The sequence below is a fragment of the Protopterus annectens genome, chromosome 2.part1 (genome assembly GCF_019279795.1).
Source record: "Protopterus annectens isolate FY-2018-M chromosome 2.part1, PAN1.0, whole genome shotgun sequence".
Taxonomy (NCBI): domain Eukaryota; kingdom Metazoa; phylum Chordata; order Ceratodontiformes; family Protopteridae; genus Protopterus; species Protopterus annectens.
Window position 1 is genome coordinate 1766080541 of NC_056729.1, and position 16149 is coordinate 1766096689.

General features: G+C 41.3%; 1 pseudogene; it reads right to left on the reverse strand.

Moving 5' to 3' along the window:
• Positions 1–14801: 14801 nt before the first annotated feature.
• Positions 14802–15533, reverse strand: LOC122794797 (annotated as a pseudogene).
• Between the last annotated feature and the right edge of the window lie 616 nt (positions 15534–16149).

Below are 16149 nucleotides of genomic sequence, written 5' to 3' on the forward strand. Positions count from 1 at the left end.
TATTTACAGAAAAAGAAGTTGATGAAGGTCTGGCAGTTGGTATGGAGGGATAAAAAGCTCCAAGCTCTTATTGAACCTTCTTCTGCAGCTTCATTTGCCTACTGTGTGACTCTGAGCAAGTCATTTAACCAGACAGTGCCCCGCCCTTCAATGAATAAAAATTTATTTTCTGGATGATAATTATGAAACATCACATGTAAAACTCCTTGAAACTCTGAAAAACTCTTTGAGAATTATCGGTGATTGGTGTTTACTTACCAGGTCTGCATTTGAAGTCGGTTTAACTTCAACTTCTCAAGTTTGCATAAGAAACACACACACGCATACATGCACACACACACACACACACACACACACACACACACACACACACACACACACACACACACACACACATATATATATATATATATACACACACACACACACACACACACACACACACACACACACACACACACACACACACACACACACACACACACACACACACACACACACACACACACACACACACACACACACACACACACACACACACACACACACACAGACACATATATATATATATATATATATATATATATATATATATATATATACAAACACACACACACACACACACACACACACACACACACACACATATATATATATATATATATACACACACACACACACACACACACACACACACACACACACACACACACACACCCACACACACCAAGCTGCAAAGAGTGCAAATGAAATGATCGATGAGTGTAATCGAGAAATGGCAGCTGATCTTCCACTGAGCATCACCAGATCATACTTTATACCATGTTTGTATAAAAGCTGCCAAGCCTGAAAGGCTGTGCTCTTCTCAGCTTAAAAGAAAGTTAGCATTTGTGCTTTATTTTCAGCTGAGCAGGAACTACACTTGCACAGCAAAATGGCAGTTGATGAAGACTGACTAAAAAAAGAAAAAAAGAGTTTTTCTTTTTTCTTTTTAATATCCAAGGGACTAATGGGGGCACACAGTTTCACCGGAGGATGGGGGTCACATGCCCCTATCTTGTGCCACCCCTGAGTATGCATCCAGCATTTTTAAGTGGATCTTTTTTGAAACACAGTGAACTAAAATTAGCCCATTTGAGCAAAAATGTATTTTGCTTTTGTTTACTGGGAAGGTCATAGGTTCATAGGTTCATAGGTAGGTACTAGGCTATTGGCCCTAGGGCCTATATAAGCCTAGCCAAAGGTACACTGGCTTTCGCCACCCAAGAAAATTATTTTCCTGTGCCCCTGTTGAGCAGAGCCACAGAGGTGATCCCTGGGGTGAATTTCCTATCTCCCATCCAATCATCAAGATTTTTCTTGAAGAGCGCTAATGAGGAGCTTTGTTTGATATAGACAGGTAGTTTGTTCCAGAGTATGGGAAGTCTTTGGTACAGGAATCTATCTCTCCAGCATGTTCTGTTTATTGTGGTGACAAGGTTTAGGTCCCTAGACCGTGTAGCTCATAGGGATTGGGATTTCTTTAAGTGGAGCATGTTTAAAAGCTCTAGGTTTGACATAGTTTTGTGTGTTAGGCAGAGATCGCCTCTGAGTAGGCAATATGCAATGGAGTAAAGCTGCAGTTTTTTGAGACGGTCTGCATAGGGCATCTGTTTGAGGCCGGTAATCCTCTTTGTGAGGTATTTCTGTGGCCTTTCCAGTTGTTGTAGATGTCTTGTGAAGTACATACCAAAAGGGGCATTGTACTCTATAATGGGTCTAATGAGTGACGAGTAGAGGGGAACAATGACCTCTTTTTTCCTGGATGAGAAACCTTTTGTGATGAGGTATGCCACATAGAAGGATTTCCTGACTAATGTGGCGATGTGATTATCAAAGGAGAGACTACTGTCCACCTGTGTCCTAAGGTCTCTTATCACACTTTCAGTATTAAGTAGACTACCGTCTATGTGGTAGTTCATGGGTACTGAGTTTTTACCAAAAGGGATGACATTGCACTTTTTGGCATTGAGCTTGAGGTCATGGCTTTGACACCAGGCATCTGTCTCAGCGAGGCCCTTTTGTAGGTTGTCCACATCTTTTGGAGTTTTGATTATGGCTCCTAGTTTGCAGTCATCTGCGAACCGTTAATAAAGACCTTCTGTGTTGGCCTGTACTTCAGAGAAGTAGATACCAAACAGGAGAGGACCCAGGACTGAACCCTGTGGTACTCCACTTGTCACTGGTCTGAAGTTGGATTTGGAATCTGCTACATTCACAGTGTGAGTTCTGTCAGTGAGCCAGTTGGCAACCCATCTTGTGACAGAGGGATTCAAACCTAGTTTAGTGAGTTTATCTGTAATTCCAGAGTGGGGGATGGTGTTGAAAGCCTTGGCGAGATCTAGATAGGCTGTGTACCACCTTACCCTCATCTACGGCTTTGGTGACTGCTTCAAAGAAGTCTATCAGGTTTAGGAGACATGATCTGCCTTTTACAAACCCGAACTGGGTGGGGTCCTGAGTTTGGAGATTACCAATGTCATTGTTTATAAGTTCCATGATGATACGTTCCATAGCCTTGCAGACCAGGCTCGTTAGGCTAATGGGGCGGTAGTTTCTGGGGTCTGTGGTGGCTCCCCCTTTGTGGTGTGGGGTAACTGTCGCTGTCCACCATTCAGTGGGCACATAGCCTGAGGTGAGGCTATGATTGAATATGGTACTTAGGTGGGGTGCCAGTTCATTCTGTAGTTCATGTAGAACACAGCCTGGGATGTCGTCAGGTCCCATGGATGCTGTGTTCTTGGCTTTGGATAGTGTGTTTTTTACCTGTGCAACCGTGATTACAGGAACTTTGCATTCTTCTGGTATATAGATGGGCCCTTTATCGGATGACAGGGGGGGTAAAGTTAGCACTGAACCTATCTGTCAGGATGTTGGCAATATCAGTTGGTTCTGTATATTTAGTGCCATTGTGCTGTAACTCAGAGCAGATCTGAGTGTTGCCATTGAGATTCTTGACATAGCTATAGAATGCTTTGTGGTTGTCTTTAGAGTCAGTCTAACTGGGTAGCATGTGTGTCCCTTTTCAGTGGACCCTGAAGGAGATAAGCTCCAACATATATACAGCAATAAATATAGGCTATTTATTCACATACAAAGTTGACACAGACATTACAATACATTGCACAGTAATTCTTCAAACATTTTTCCAGTGAGAGACGTAGGGGGATAAGCTTAGGAAAGTGACATTTTGATGTGAGCTATGTTTATAGGAAGTATCAGAGGCATACAGAAAATGACCCAATAAAGGAGTCAGTGATATTTGACAGTTAAGAGTAGGTTTTGTACAGGATAGAAGTAGAAATACCTTGAACGATGTTTTAGTGTGAAAATATAGAGATCATTTGCATGGATAAGTCTCCACACTGAAAAATGTAGCCATTTGTACTGTCATCAAGACTTGGTTTAAAGACACAGCAAGTACTCTAGCAGTGGAAGGTTGCAGTGACCGCACACATTTAGACCAATAGCAGAATGGAAACAGATGAGGGCTGAAGGTGGAGGTGTCTTGAGCTACATTAGCCAGAAACACAACTCTAGGTTGGTCAAACAGGATGATGCCATGGAGCTGATCCATGTCCAGGTCTCCATAGAGAAGGTTTCTTACCATGTCATGACCAAGTCACCATCTATGACCCATGAAGCTCACAACTCTTACCCAGACCTACTAGATGTGCTCAGCATGCAACCAACACCCTATTCATGGGAGACTTTAATTGCCCCTTTGTAAACTGAAAAAACATATTTTATTTTATTTATTTGACATTTGTTTACTGGGAAAGTCCTACTGGTATAATATCACATTTTCAGTGGAGACCTGGGGAGAAAAGCTCCACACTGACATAATATGGTTACAATTAAATAAAGTTATTACAAAGCCTAACACAGAAGAACAACATATTAAATTTCAGCTTCAGTTCTTGCAGTGTGAACTTATATATGCATAGTACAAATATCTGGAAAGCTATAACAAGGCGAAAAAAAACATTGTGAATAGATACAGTATTCACAATTTTTGTATACACTGCTTCTAAGCCACAGGCACTTTTTCTGGACTTTATCAACAAAAACACAATAGGCTAGATAGCACCCACTACAACCAGAGGATCAAACATATTGGACCTAGTACTTGTCAACATGGGAGAGCATTGCACTCCCTCCTACCAATGTCATGCCTTCATCGGTGTGGTTGGACCACAAAGCTGTTTCCAAGACCACAGCTACCTATGGAGGATTATTTACAGAAACCCTGTACAGCCATGTAAATGGTTGCACTGAGGCTGCCATACCTACCAGAAGTAAGTCCAGGTCTAACACCAAAAATAAACCACACTTGTGGAATCCTTACCTTAACAAGCTATATAACAAAAAAAGTCATGGACAAAATCGGAATGAGCAAATCTCATAGAGACAGGAGCTGTCTGATTCAACTAAACAAGAAACTAAGAGGTCTAATAAAGTTCAACAAGATCGATTTTAGGTCAAGATGGCCTTCTTCAGCTATGTCGGGAACCTTAAAGGTAACACTCAGCAGTGCAGAACTGGTGGTAAATGGCACAACCTTCACTGATCATGGTGACATAGTGAATTTATTGGCTTATAAATTTAGATTTAACTTCACCCCCACTCCACCCGTGAAATTTGTACTAGAATATCTCTGCAGCTATCAACAGAGAGCATGTCCTGGTGCTGCTCACTAAGGCCTAACACTGCTTCAATGGGTCCCAACAATATACCTGGTTGCCTCTTAAATAGCTTAAAAAAGACCTAGCAGGACCATTTTAGGCATGCTTCAGCTACAGCCTCAGAACAAATCCCTCTTCATAAGGGTGGCCCATCAACTGACCCCAGGAACTACAGACCCTTCCATATGACAAGTCTGATATGCATATACAAAACCATAGAATGAATTATTATGGAAATTATCAACAAGGACATTGGCAACCTACAGACACTGGACCCATCCCAGTTTGGCTTTGTTAATGGGAGGTCTTGCCTTCTCAACCTGGTAGACTTATTTGAAAGGGTCACCAAGGATATGGATGAGGGCAAAGCTGTGCATACCACTTACCTTGACCTGGCCAAGGCATTTAATATAATACCCCACTCAGATATTGTTGACAAACTCTCAGAACTAGGCATCCATCCCTGCATAACTCACTATATTTCTGGCTGACTCACAGATAAGACTCAAGAATGATTGGTGAGACCACATCCACAAGGAGACCGATCACCAGAGGAGTATCCCAGGGCTATGTGTTGGGCCTGCTCCTGTTTGGTGTCTACTTATTGGAAGTCAAGGTTCACCCTGAGATTCCTGGACTTTGTCAATACAAATGCCCTGTAACAGCTAGTCTGCACCACCACAAGGGGCTCAAATGTCCTAGACTTAGTACTCACCAAATGGGGGGTGGTCACTGCAATGTGTTGTTTTGTTGCTGTGTATTGCCTCCCTGGTAAGGTCAGACCATAAATTTGCCTTGTTTGAAGTAATGATCAGACCTGACACCCCCACAGGAGCAAAAAAATGAAAACAATGTCTTAAAGCAAATTATAGCCTACTAGGTGATGGTATAAAAATTTCAACCTCCTGCTAACACAGCCAACAATAACTCCTATGCGGAGGAGTACACAAATGCTCTGTATAACCACCTAAACAAATGTATAAACTCAGCTGTACCTGACTAGATCAAAACCAGGTCCTCCTAAAAAAAAAAAAAACAGGCCACTTTGGTGGATCAAGTATAAATTATATAATAAAAGGAAGAAATTGGTGTTTAACAACAAGAGGGAAGTTATTCAGCAGAAGAAGAATATCCTCCACAGCCCGAATAAACAAATTAGATATCTTACAAAGTCCTCTAAAAAAAAAAAAAAAAAACAGGCCACTTTGGTGGACCTCAAGTATAAATTATATAATAAAAGGAAGAAATTGGTGTTTAACAACAAGAGGGAAGTTATTCAGCAGAAGAAGAATATCCTCCACAGCCCGAATAAACAAATTAGATATCTTATAAAGTCCTCTAAAGCTAGTTACGAAACTAAACTAGCATCCCTAGCTAAAGATAATCATAAGGCATTCTTTAGCTATGTCCAAAATCTAGAAGGGAACACCCAACTATGTGCTGAATTAATAGTGGACAGTACCTCTCATACAAACATCAAACAAGGTAAAATGAATTGAAAGATCACCAAAAAAAAATAGATACATTTTGGAGAAGTATCTACAAAGATCCTGTGGAACATAACACAGATGCTAAATGGATAGAAGAAGTAAAAGAAAGAATAAGAAGTTTAAAGGTACTGGATATGAAAAGGGATGAAGTAACAGCCAGAGAGATTGAAACAAAGTTAAGAAAAGCCTCTAATTAGAAAACCCCAGGCCCAGCTGCAATACCTAACTTCTGGTTAAAAGTATTAACATCTTTGCACAAAAATAGTTATGAGTAAGAACTATTTATATGTGTACCCAGAACAGACACCAACCTGGCTAACAACAGGCAAAATAATGCTCCTACTTAACAGTGAACCTGCAAGCTACCCTAAACATTATAGACCAATAGACCAATTGTTTGCTTCGGCTAAAGGGAAGCCTCTGTGTTCATCAGTGGCAGTGATAAACATTGAGCAGTCTGCCTGCTCCTGTGGGAGTAGTTACTGCCTTGAAACTGTAGTTTTATTGGCCATTTTGGGTCAATTCCTAACTCCTTGATCTCCCTCTCTTAAAACCATCTTTTGTGCAGTTTTGCATGTTTTTCCACATAGCGCAACATCGGGCAGCACCGCCTAATTGGGTTTAAACTATTCCTGGCTCCACAAAGTCTGCTCTTCACTTTTTCCCTTGGAACTACTCTAGCTCTCAAAGTAAACACCATATTCTCATTCTAAGGCCCCTCACTGGTCCAAATAAGTAATTTTACAAGTTAGCACTAATAAACCATAAGCACTACTTACTCTTATACCCTCTATGATTACCTTGTCCCCTGTTGGTCCGTTTTAATTCAGTTCCCTATATTACTCTATCATGTCCAAAGTTCAGTCAATGGTTTCCTCTCCAGTCCAGCTGGTGAATCTGGGAATTGTGAGGCAATGTTACAACTGTCTCATGTACATGGACAACCCTCTCCTCCTCCAAACAGGTTCGAATATATGTGAGAGATGCAACCATATTACCAAACTGGAGGCTGAGCTCTCTCATCTCAAAACTGGTGTAACCAGTCAGGAGGAGAAGGTAACCTCACACAACACAATTCCAGTATCACATAGTCCCACCACAACAGCGAACCAAACACATAAAAACACAAAAACATACTCGGAGGCTCTAAATAAAAATCTACCTAAGCAACAGAGACCTCCAAAGCAGACATCCAAGCAAACGCTACCCCAAAACAAAACACGTACAACACATAGCACACAAAGTCAGTGTGCCAAGCAGTCACAGCCCTTAAGGCTGAATAACACACCTGATACTCTTGTAATAGGTGACTCTATTGTCAGACACAATGACGTCCCGCTCACCAGGCTGAATAAATAGAAGGTCACAGTGAGCTGCCTGTCGGGCGCTAGGATCCACCACATAACGCAAGCACTCAGGTCACTCCAAAGCAAATACAAATATGACTCAGTCATTGTACATGCTGGCGTGAATGACCTGAGACATACCTCCCTCAACTACATGAAAAGAGACATAGAGGAGCTCTCTGATCATGTAGCCCAGGCCGGTATGACCCTAACCTTGAGCAGCATCTTACCGTCACCTAGAATGATGCCACAGTATAAAGACAAAATGATCAATTTTAACAACTGGCTAAAATTTTGGTGTCATTCAAAGGGGATCCAGTGTCTGTCAGCCTGGGGTGACATGCTCGACAAGCCACGTTGCTTCGCTAGGGACGGCTTGCACCTGTCACCCCTGGGCTTTCAGAGATTGGCAAAGGATCTTGCCACCCCCATAGTGCCTTTTTTAGGCAAGGCTCAAAAGTCAAACCCACCTCCATAGACAGCACAAGGAACAAGAAACTAAGGGTAATGCTGCTAAACGCCAGAAGTCTTAACCTCAAGATGCATGCACTCAAAGCTCTCCTCAGTATGGAGAGCATTGATATCTGTGCAGTGACAGAAACCTGGTTCAAGGCTCCAGAGAGCACCCCAGCACTACCAGGTTATACCTCATATCATGCTTTTCGGCCCCAAAACCCGGACCGAACCACAAAAGGAGGGGGAGTTTCCATATTTATCAAGGATATCCACACCTCCAGGTTAGTGGCATTGCACAAAGTATCAGAGACCATCCATGTGCAACTGACAGTGGGCAAGACTGCTTTTCAGTTTATAGCATCCTACAGACCACCCTCTCAAAGTCAGGAATCCCACTCGGCTTTCCTGAAAACATTGGAGAACATGAAGATCTCTCAGAACACCATTATATTGGGCGACTTCAACTACCCAAACATAGACTGGGAGCATTACTCAAGCCCCAGCACCTTAGCCCAAAGGTTCCTAAAACTTATAAACTCAAATACTATGGAGCAACTAGTCACCACTCCCACAAGAGAGGAAAACATACTAGACCTGATCATTACCAACATGGGGACTCTATGCTCCATACCAGAAGTATATCCCTCATTGGTAAGATCAGACCATAAATTAATTTCACTGGATATCCACATCCCGACCCCACCCCCAGCCCAGAAAACCAAAGTGAAAAACTTCTCAAAAGTGAACTTCACACGTCTCAAAACCGAAGTGGAATCCTTCAAGGCCCCAGAGCCAGTGGAAACTATGGCCCAAACTGCAGAATCCTATATAAACGCATTCTACGGACATCTCCAGGAATGCATGGATCATGCTATCCCAAACAAAATCAAGACCCAATCATCCAAAGGCAGGCATCCAGTCTGGTGGACCCCAGCCATAAATAAACTGTACAACAGAAGGAGGAAGCTACTGCATGATAGAGCAAAATCCCTAAAAGGGAAGGCATCTCTGATCAGTACTAGCAAAAAATTACGATCCCTCATAAAATCCTCCAAGGCCAGCTTTGAGAGAAAAATTGCACAGGACACTAAAGACAATCATAAGGCTTTTTTCAGTTATGTTAGGAACCTGGGATGCAACTCCCATACTTGTTCTGAGTTGATTCTAAATGACAAAAAATACACTGAACCCACAGACATCACCAATATCCTGGCAGACAGATTCAGTGCAAACTTCTCCACCCCTTCCCCCCAAAAGAGCAAGTATCTATCCCGGCAGAGTGCAGCCTCCCAAACATCTCTGATGCTCAGGTGAAGGCCGCCCTTTCCAAAGCAAAAAACACTGCTTTCATGGGACCAGATGGCGTCCCGGGTTGCATCCTACATGAACTCCAAGAAAAACTAATCCCTCAAGTAAAACTGCTGTACAATCTCAGCCTCACTACAGGATATGTGCCCAAAGAATGGTGTACAGCAACAGTGGTCCCACTCCACAAAGGTGGTGCCTCTGCGGACCCTGGAAACTATCGCCCTATAAGCCTGACTAGCCTAGTCTGCAAGGCTATGGAGAGGATCATCATGGAACTCATAAACAAAGACGTTGGGGACCTACAGACAATAGATCCTACCCAATTTGGCTTCATCAAGGGCAGATCCTGCCTTTTGAACCTGGTTGACTTCTTCAAAACAGTCACCAAGGCCATAGATGAAGGGAAGGTAGTCCACACAGCCTATCTGAACCTCACAAAGGCATTTGACACAATACCCCACTCGGGCATCATAGATAAGCTATCCACCCTAAATATAAACCCCTATGTCACAAGATGGGTTGCAAACTGGCTCAAAGACAGAACCCACAGAGTCAGAGTTGCTGGGGCCATGTCAGACTCGAAACCGGTCACAAGTGGCATCCCACAAGGTTCTGTCCTGGGACCTCGCTTGTTCGGTATTTACTTTTCTGAGGTACAGGCCAACGTGGGAGGACTATGGCTCACCAAGTTCACAGATGACTGCAAACTGGGCACCATAATCAACTCTCCAGCTGACACAAACATCCTTCAAAAGGTCTCAGAGACGGATAACTGGTCCCAGTGCCATGGTCTATAGCTAAATGTCAAAATGTGTATAGTCATTCCCTTTGGCAAAAACAATGTGCCCACAAATTACCACATAGGTGGTAACCCATTAAGTACAGAGAAAGTAATTAGGGATCTGGGGAACCAAGTTGATAGCAATCTCTCCTTTGACAACCACATTGCCAAAGTGGTTAGAAAGACCTTCTACATAGCCCACCTCATCATGAAAGGATTCACATCTAGATCAAGAGAGGTAATCATGCCCCTTTATTCATCCCTCATCAGGCCCATCATAGAATACAATGCCCCCTTTGGGATGTACCTTACCTGACACCTGCAGCAATTAGAAAGACCCCAAAAGTACCTCACCAGGAGGATCAAGGGACTCAAACAGATGCCATATGCTGCTTGGTTAAAAACTCCAGCTGTACTCAGTTGCATACCGCCTACTTGAGGCGATCTATGCCTGACATATAAAGCTATGTCCAACCCAGAATTAATGGACATGCTCCACCTCAGTAAATCTAAATCCCTTAGAGCCATGCGCTCGAGGGACTTGAACCTCAGCACAGAAATAAATAGAACATGCTGGAGGGACAGATTCATAACCCAGAGGCTCCCTTCACTCTGGAATAGAATTCCAATTCATGTTAGGCAGAGCACCTCACTGACTCTCTTCAAGAAGAATCTTGATGAGTGGATGGGGGATCGTAGGTTTGTCCTGGGGATTACTTCAGTGTCACTATTAGACAGAGGCACAGTAAACTAAACTTTAAAAAGGGCACAGTATACTCAAATCAAGGGGTGGCGTAAGCCAAACATAATCAGGCTAGGCTTATAAATGCCCCAGGGCAGATAGCCTTGTATGAACCTATGAACCTATGAATAACTTGCCTTCTGATAACGTATAAACTGTCACAGGAATTGATGCTGGCAGAGTTTATAGTCATTTAGAGGAAAACTCAATTATGGCAGTAGAACAAAAAGGGCAATAAAAGAAAGTCATATGGAACAAAGGATCATTTGTTGTTAAATAAAGTCATAGTGGAGAACTATAAAAAGGGGAAGAATGTAAGTATGGCATGAACTGACTACAAAAAAAGCATTTGATAGTATCCCTCATTCATGGATAAAAGAGTGCTTAAAAATGTGTAAGATATGCCCTACACTGATCGACTACATTACAGTGACCATAAAACAGTGGCAGACCACTTTGCAATTAAAACAAGGGCAATTTTTATCTCTGAGATAAAAATTCAAAGGGGGATATTCCAGGGTGTCTCTCTGTCACCACTGCTATTCTGCCTTGCCCTTAACCCATTAAACTGTCTGCTTAACAGCTTAAGCTATGGCTATAATTTGGCTCCTAGAAAACAACAAAATGTAAAGACTTCTCATCTTCTCTTTGTCGATGATTTAAAACTGTATGTGACATTAACAGAACATGCTGGAGAGGCGTATCTATCTCCAGGATATTACTGCTCCTCTGGAATAAACTCCCAGTTTACATGAAGCAGAGCCCTACAGTGTTCCTATTCAAGCACAACCTAGACAGTTGGATGGGAGACCAGTAATTCACCCTGGGGGTGACACCTACATCCCTCATGGACAGGGGCAGATGGTGATGATCATAGACTCACTCTGTGAATAACGACCATCTAACCAAGGTCAGTTAGAGAATATGGGTATAATGTCGCTAGGCTTGTAAAGGCTCTAGAGCCATTAGCCTTGTAATCTCCTATGAACCTATGAAACTATAATGCTAAAGGCCTCTAGTTCACCAAGTTTACAGATGACTGCAAATTGGGAGGTATCATAGATTCTCCCCACAACAGCAAAATCCTACAAGAGAGTCTAACACAAAGAAATGAATGGTGTCAAGGCCACAGATTAAAATTCAATGCAAAGAAATGTATTATAGTGCTATTTGGGAACTTGTTCACCATCTCCAATTACTCCATCTACAAAACACCCCCTGATATATGACCCAATAGTTAGGGATTTGGGAACACATGTGGACAGTAATCTGGCCTTTGATCAAATTGTAGTCGTTAGTAAGAAAATCATTCTACATTACCAACTCATAAGCAAGGGTATGGCATCCAGGTCCATGGAACTTTCTGAATGTTTAATTCTGTACATATTTGATGGTGCAGTGGTAGAATTGTTGCCTCACAGCTACAGGTTTTCTGGTTTGATTCTTGGTTGGGGTACCTTCTGTGTGGAGTCTGCATCTCATCCCTGTGTTTGTGTGGATTTGCTCTGGTGTCCTGCCATTTTACAAAGACATGTGTCTGCAGTATTCACCCTGGGCCTCTGCTGAAAATTGTTTTTGTTCCGTCAGAAGTAGAATTCACAGGGATTTGTATTTCAGACTTCATATTCTTCAGAAAATACATAGTAACACAACCTTCTATTCTAGCAGTTTTGTAAGTTTATAAGATGAATATTTGAAATTTGTCCTTATTTTTGGGGCTGTATTACCCCATTATTGGCTTTGTCCAGGTTTTTTGTGCAAAGGTTGACAGTTATAGCAAGAACTGAATTCACTGAATATCTTTTGAAGGCTGTATTCCCTCATTACTGAGTTTGTCCAGGTGTTTTGTGCTAAGAGGTTGACAGCTATGGTGAGAATTGAATTCATTAAATGATAGCCATTTAAGTTTCAGTCTTCCTCTCTTTCACAAAGCAGCTGATTTGGCGTAGTGGTATATTGCTCTGACTGTTTTGCACAGGGACATTGGTAGTAAAATGTATGGTGGTAACACAGCATTTTTCTTTCACAAAGCAGGTGATTTGGCATAGTGGTATGTTGCTCTGACTCTTTTGCACAGGGACCTTGGCAGTAAAATGTATGGTGGTAACAGCATTTTATTCTAGCAACTTTCCAAGATTATACAAGCAATGTTTAATGTGTCCCTGGTTTTTGGGCTTTTGACCCCCCCCCCAATAAATTTGACTTTTTCCAGATTTCTTGTGTTGCGAAGTTGAGATGCAGTTGAGTATTGAGTAGATTTTACAAGGAGCTGAGAGCTGCAGGGGAAGAGAAGTTTAGTGCTGCTTATAGTACGTCAGCTTGCATTGTTAATAGCACAACAGATTGTGTACTTGCTTTTGATGCATATGGTTGTTGGTTCTACTCCAAAAAGGGGTGAATGCTGCCGTACTGAAAAAGTTAAGATACTAACTATGAGCCTGTTATCGATTTGCTATCCATTTCCTATTGCAATATTACTAGCTTATCATTTTTAATGTAATATAGGCAATTTATTCCTCAGGGGCATCAGACACTTTATTTTTTGATGAAACCATGAAATATAAAGGTGTTTGCTAGCAGCAACCTCTTCATTGGTTACATATTTATTTAATGTGGAATTATTTAGATGACTTTTCTACTTCTTCAGAGATTGTGCATATTTACTGATAATGGTGGACTGTAGAATTGTGCATATTTACTGATAATGGTGGACTGTAGAATTGTGCATATTTACTGATAATGGTGGACTGTAGAATTGTGCATATTTACTGATAATAGTGGATTGTAGAAGTTTGAGTAGACTTTTATGATGGAAATTTTCTGAACTGGGCAGTTTTCTCATTATGGGTGCATGCATTTTGTTTCATTGTTTACTGGAAATATGTTCTGAATTGGGCAGTTCTGCCACTGGTAAAATGTATTTTCTTTGAATGTAGGTTTCAAGCTGTTTCAATGAATGTGAGTTTCAAGGGCAGAGAAGTTTTAATGCTAAGTTTGTTTAGCAGATGTCTTAGTGTTTGTGCTGCAAAATGCAAAATAAAACTTTCAGATGAAGTCCAAATCATCCTAGAAGTAAATCAGTATGCACATTAGTGTTTATGGTAAATGGAGTGAAATAGCCAAGTAATGGATCATTGGAATGGCTGCAGGGGGAGGCTCCATTCGACCATGATTTTGTGAGGGGGAAGGGGGACAAACTTAAAGACAGTCCCAGCTGAACTATACCTCCCAAATGTCCAGATTTTCAAAGAATGAATAGATTTTTGCTTCTTATTTTTGGTTTGTTCCTCATAAAATTTGTGGTTTTCTGGCAAATCATTTAGGAATTAAGTCACTAAACAATGACACACTGAGTTTCAGACTTAATAACCTTCAGAAAAATGCATGCTAAAGTAAGACCTGTTGTTCTATCAACTGTCTCAGTTTATACAAGAGCAATTTTTAGTACTGTTTATATGTTCCCCCAATATATTTGGCCTTGTCCAGATTTATTGCATTAACAGGTTGAGAGGTGCATGCAAATAAATTGCTTTATAGAATTAGGCATAGCCAAACCTCTCAACTGTCTCTGATTTTGGATCAAAATGTGGCTCTTCCCCCTAGTAATCCCTCTGCAAAATAGCAATTTTGGAAGAAAATGTGGAGGGTTTACAAATGAGAAATAACTGTAATAATCAGAGTTATAGATTACTTTTATTTCAGAAATGCATGTAGATTCTTTTATTTTGTCAGCTGCTCAAGTTAGCAGTATTATTATAGGTTCATAGGTTAGTACTAAGCTAACTGCCCTTGCGAGCCATTGTAAGCCTAGCCAATTATCCCTTGTGAGACTCAAACCCTGCACCTTGTGTTTGTAAGGCCAACACCTTAACCATTAGGCCACCCTCCCATTTTTTTTTTTTTTTTTTTTTTTTTCTTTGTTTTATTGTTCCAAAATTTAAAAGGTACTCCTTTTATTTTGCGGACGCCACAAAGGTGGGAAGATTTTAGAGTCAAAACTCAAAAGCTGCTGCTTCTCTGTTTCTTTTTGGTTTGGCCCTTCCTAAAGGGACAACCCCCATACCCACCCAAATCTTCTGGTTCAACCTTTGCACGTTACCTCTCCTCTTAGGATAAGCAGCTCAGCAGACATCAGGATTGGATTCTGGGGGGATATACAGGGGGTCCATGAGATGTTTTAAAAATTTTTCAGGAATTCCTCAGCAACAATTCGAGCCCTGGCATTCACAGACAGCTTCATTTCACTTATTTCTTTGTCAATTTCTTCCATAAAGTGGATAACAAAGTCAACCAGTTTGTGTTTGTACATCTGCTCGGTGTGGAAGTTTGTGATGAGGAAGCTGATATCATAGCCCTCTACAGGTTTCCGACGAAGAATAAAAAAATTCTCTGCACGCATCATCATAAATCTCATGAACTTGTGACATAAAATCTTTTCAATTTCATCAGCCTGTTTTACAGCAATGCTGACTCTGACGGAATTGATGGAGCCCTCGATTAGAACTTTCTCCTTCTCATTTCTACTAATTATGACAGGCTATAGCAACAGTTCCTTACTGCTCCGAACTTCTACTTCTGGCTTATTGTGTCGTTCTACAACCTGTGAGGAAAAGTTCTCCAAGCACATCGCTGCCTGCAGCGTGGCATGTACCGCATTTAAATAAGGACGTAATGTAGCCGTCATCTTGCAAAACCCAAAAAGGCGGAAGTATTTAGCAAGTACTAATATTAAAGTGTCCCTTCTTTGACAGGTTCCCAGCTGTATTGTGTGGCTATTTTATATTTTTACATCACATTTTTGGTCCATTTTTCATAAAATTGTGGGTTTTTTTGGCAAAATTTTGTTTTTTTTGGCAAATTAGTGACAAATCATTAAAGACTGAAGTTAGAAAATAATGACAGACATCTGAGTTTCAGATTTCATACCATTCAGAAAATTCATACTAATGCAAGACCTATTCTATTATCTTTCTAAGTTTATAAGAGCAATATTTAAAAATTGTCCTTATTTTTGGGCCTTTGTCCCACTTCTTTGTATGGCCTTGTCTAGATTTCTTGCTCTGAGGTTGAGAGGTATGACAAATGTGTCAGGGCCATCACAGTCAGCCAGATACATTTCAAATTGTGACATACTTCTTGCACCCCAATCCCCCATGTAGTAACTCTGGATGTGTCGAAGCAAGGCAAGGAGTAGTTATGCAGTGTAAATGTGCAGAGTATCGCCCCCATCCAAGGTAGACACAAGTACTAGAGTGGCTTTTCATCTGTCCTTGATTTTTGCAGAATGGTCTGGTTTCTGTCA